The following is a 5,146-nucleotide window of genomic DNA, read 5'->3' on the forward strand; positions in this document are numbered from 1 at the left end:
AAAAAGAATACTGAACTGGCATTTTGCAGGGCTATCTGTGGACGCCAGCTCCACAATTTGACAGTTCCAGATAGAAGATTGTACAGAAGGTTGTTGTCAGCTTAAGCAGTCTGTTACCTGCTATTCTGAAAGACAACAAAGCATTACTTCTGTTCACTTATATCCTGTGCATCACAAATTAAAAAATTAAGATGTCCGTCATCCAAATGCTAACCACATATAACCGCTCTCCAATTTTAATGATGCTGTGCATGTGTATAGTGGAAAGAAAAGATCGCAGAACAATCCCTGTAATGTTTCATTTACCTGCCCAAACATAATCCTACATTTAATTTACTACTTTTTTTTTTTTTTAAATGAACTTGACACTGCATTAGGGGTGTTGTATTCAGGTTAGTTGACAGGTTATTTATATTTAGCTCAGGTTATTTGGATGCAAGCTTTCTGTCCGTATTTTGAAATACATTTAGCAAAGGCAGCAAAAACTAAGGAGGAAACATCTGGAGTTATAAATCGTTTTTCCTGTCTCTGTCACAAGCACAAGTTATCTATGGAAGGTACATGCACTATACCTCCTCAAGAATGTGTGCTAAGCACAGTTTGTAACATGCTGTGTAAATACTGTACCTACTACAGCATAAGCATTTTGCAATGCTATAATGAGGAAATAAAAATGAAATGTTAGATCCCAATCGCAGTATCCATTCATACATTAAACACAGGAAGGGTAGAGTCTTCTTAAACAGCACAGGTTATCTATACAAAGGAACAGACCCAGCTGCCTGCCAACTCACCTCTAAACTGAGGTGGTTACTTTATTATGCAGGCACTAAACCAAGAAGAGAATTAGACAGACCACATCCTTTACAAAACTAGCCATCTTGCTGTCACGTTCCCAATAGTACTGTAACAGCGTCTGATTTGAATGTATGCATTTTAAATCTTCTAAATGGCATCTGTCAGTTCACACTACCAGAACTTTCAGCTTTTTTCTTTTTGCAGCAGTTACTTTCTCTAGCAGTAGTTTGATGATCAGGCAAGGCAGTTTTGTAGACAATCGTATCAGATCATTTGGTCCAATGTAGGGGAAAAGAAGAAAGTAGGAAAATAAAAGAGACAAGCTTCAGGCACACATGCCCGTCTTCTGGTCCAAGATGCAAGCAGCAGTTTTCAAATACAAGTTATCAAAGTGCTCAGAGTTAACTATAAGATTGGTTCTGAAAGAATAGGTAGATCAAAATTCTTTCTTTAGAAGTATCAAGAGGGACAGGAAAAGGGGCAACAAGTATGGGGGCAGGGGACACGAACAGGGACATTGTAGTATGCTATTAAACCAACAAGCGTGCTCTTTCTTTCATGTTAGAGATGTAATAAAAACTCTACGCTACCTATAAACCTTGTTCTACTTACTGTGTTTTCTGACAAAACTAAAATTCCTCCGATGCAAAACATGGCTCAGTGTTCTACCACTACTTACAAGAAAGTTAGTAACTGTTGTTACTGGTTGACAATAGTTACTGATAAATATCGATTGTACTTCAAGAAGGAAACTTACCTCAAAGGGCTCATTGTAAAATTTAGGTCAAACTTCATCTCTTGTTGAATTGCAATAAAATTTCACTTGAAATATAGTGTCTCTTAGTTTGTAATGTGCAACTGAAACACACACATAAGTGAACCGAATGTTGTCTCAAGATAGGTGTTCATGTTTGTTAGGTTCATTGCTTTAGTGTCTTGGTAAAGCTTGGTAAAAATTATTCCCTTCGCCACCTCACCCTTGCCCTTTCATTTGACAGTAGCCTTTTTGGATGTTACGGGTTGTATTCTTAGAAGGACCTGCCATGTGAATGATGAGGGGTCTCACTTTTTTAAAGCAAGGTCCCAGTAAGGCAGACTGTAAAGTCAAGTCAAATTAGTTACTTTGAAGATCCTAATAAATAGTCATTGTGAAAACAACTGTAAAAAGGTAGTGATTATTCTACAGAAACTACTTGCTACCTATCGCTTCCCTATCACAGCCTTGTATTCAGTGCTATGAAAGCTACCCACCCAACAGAAGTCACTGTGAAGGTGGGATGATGGGCCTGATCACTGGCTAGGAAATAATAACAACTTTGTACCCGAACTGTAGGTATTTTTAAAGGTTTTGATTATATTAAATTCATCTTACCAATAGATTCTATTTTAATTTATTTCTGTTTATGTAACACTCCGTGCTGCTGCGTCTATGAGCCTTTGATCCAAAGGCCAACCAAGAGATTTTCTCGAACTTTTCCAAGTACCATGCATCAGCAATATTTGATCAATTTACTTACTGGCAAAGTAAGAGACAAGATTACTAGACAGTGAGTGAAACTTCTCTTCTGTGATAAGAATACAATGCAGGTACTGCCAACAGAACTGCATACATGGCTCTGCCAAAAGTTTTTAAAATTTCACTATATGCTGAAGTGTGCTCAACTTCTTCCTTTATATCGCATTATAATTTTGCTTCATCAAACTGATTAACAACTTTGAGTTAAAACGGGTAATTTTACACCATTTGCAAGCAATGATTTTTAGAGCAGACTGAATTTATGCTTGTACCATGAAAAAGAAAAAGACTGTTTAAAAGCAATACAAGAATTCAGTGAGTATGTTCACAACTACACTGACACAGAAGACCAATAAAAAGCAAATACTATTCAATAACACACACACTAGCATCTTTTATTCTGCTACCCCCACTTTATCTAAGCTAATAGTCTTCAACACCATATGCCTCTTACTCTCTTCCCTCCACCTCACACTCCAAGAATTGTTTACTCTCAGCCCAGAGCTGGTGAATATTTCCAGAACTTACACTCAAATGCCAATTCTTAAGCGGGTCAGTCATCTTGAATTCTAGGTAATCATCAACTGCAAACACACTGAGACAAGATGCTTAAAGATTTTTTAATTCATTTATTACCTGTGCACAAGAGAATTAACTACCAATAAAAACTCAAAAGATATACAGTATTTTTTACATGGTGGTTAAAAGTAATTAGAATATCACATGACCATGAATGAAAGTAATGTTTCCAATTACAAATCAGAATACATGTTAGAATCTCAATGGAACAAGCCAAAAAGCCTTAGAAGCAGTTCCAGAGCAAAAGGCAGCGCTCCTTTAATTTGCACAATGACAAAGGTAATTTACAGTTAATCTTTGTGAATATTGAGACAATGTTACAAGTTTCTGTACAGTTAGATGTAAAGAGATAACCAGAATAGTAATTCTAGTATATTTTAACTGAACTTGCTTAAGCATTTTTGCTGAGATGGTTACCAAAGATGCTGGAAGATTTTACACCAAAAACATGTCTTACGACTTCTTCCCCCCCGTGGCTTTTTTGCGTTACTTGTAATCTCATTCTATTGCAATGTGTAAATTTCTAGAAATGAGCTGTCTCCATTGTATATATTGTGTTTATACTTTATACAAATTAAAGCAAAAAAATGGTAGATTACTTAAGTGGTATAAATCTTACAGCATTTTGCTAGCAAAAAAAATACATGCCAAAATCACAATAAGCAGAATTGGTACCCACAAATTGTAGCTTCAATTAATTTGTTTCCTTTTTAATTTGTATTCTACATAAATTACTACTGAAGACTAATGTTTAAGTAGTAAATAAATTTGACAGTTCTAGGTCAGACAAAACCTGTTCACCCAACTGTGAAAGCTGATATTGTTTCAAAAAAAATCACAAATAATGCAGAACAAAAGAAGTGTGATGCATGCAACAGAGTGAAAATGCATTGATTCCCACTGTTTGAAGAAAACTACTGCACTCCACCTTAAAATGCATCAGACCGATTTTAGTTATAACAAGACAATCCCAAGAGTCAGAATGAAATAAAGCAAATATTTTAAAGATTTAAGAGCTGTTATCAAAAATAAATTACATTTTTTCAAGTTAAAGAAACACTGCTATGAAGGTTGAGAGCCAAGCAGCCTTTCAATAGCTGCATTGATGTCTCCTCCTGTTGCTATTAGCGCTTGTAAGTTTGCTTCACGGTTCAGAAAGCCCATTGCACTCAGCTGCTCCAGTTGTTGCTGAAATCTAACTTCTGGATTTTGTAACTGCTAAGAACAAAATTTCAAGCTATAAAAGCATAACACACATTTAGCAAAGTACAGGATTTAAACGTAGTTGGTTCTGCACCACTCCATGGCTTTACTAATTTCTGACTACATCTTTTTCAAAGATCCTAAAACTATACTGTGACATATATTCAATTCACAATTGAATTATTTTTTTAACAAGTCAGAGCAGCTTCAAATTTTAAGGGTATCTACACTTACATGACATTCTTGAACTGCAGGAAGAGCTGCTTGTTTGATAAAAAGGGATTAAAATTAAATTGGGTAAATTTATGTCCCATGAACAGCTTCTTAAAGATATACATATAGGTATTTTTTTTAAATGAAACAGAGTTCAACCTAGTAATGTGGAACAGCAAGGATTACGATGATGTCACTGTGGGCAATGGTGAATGTCACAGGGGGGTTTTTTTGACATAAAAATCACCTCTTTTTTAATGCTCCAAGTATTTGTTGACTAAAATTACCAAAATTCTAATTGTTAGAAAGCTCCAGTCTAAGGCAAATTGACAGCTGTGCTGTATGGGATGATCATGCTCACACAAACTCATGGCAAAATTCTGCATGATTTCAGTGGTACAATCTTCAGTGCAGAGGCATTTTTGAATCAGAACAATGACAGGAAAATAGTATGCTGCAGTAATACTGAGAAGTCACTTTCTGAAATCAACAAGTCAATGTAGATACCAACACAAAACTTGTGCAGCTACTGCTAATCTTCCTTTTGTTCTAATTCAACAACTTCATACATCAAGAAATCACTACCAGTATTTAAAGTCTGCATATGGTTCCAAACCAATACAATGTAAAGACGTAACCTGAAATTTAAGAACTGTCCCCCACCTGCTTCCCCCAAGCAAACTTGGGGGGGAAGCAAACTAAACAGAATGTTGACTCAGTAGTATAAGATTTGACAGCATAGTAAGTGAAAATGTATGGGAATATAGTCTCCTACGGTGACACCCACCAACACTTTCTCATGGTTAGATAACAACAGAAAAAAGTCTATCAGGTCAG

This window comes from Fulmarus glacialis, unplaced genomic scaffold, assembly GCF_000690835.1.
Source record: "Fulmarus glacialis isolate BGI_N327 unplaced genomic scaffold, ASM69083v1 scaffold41447, whole genome shotgun sequence".
Lineage (NCBI taxonomy): Eukaryota > Metazoa > Chordata > Aves > Procellariiformes > Procellariidae > Fulmarus > Fulmarus glacialis.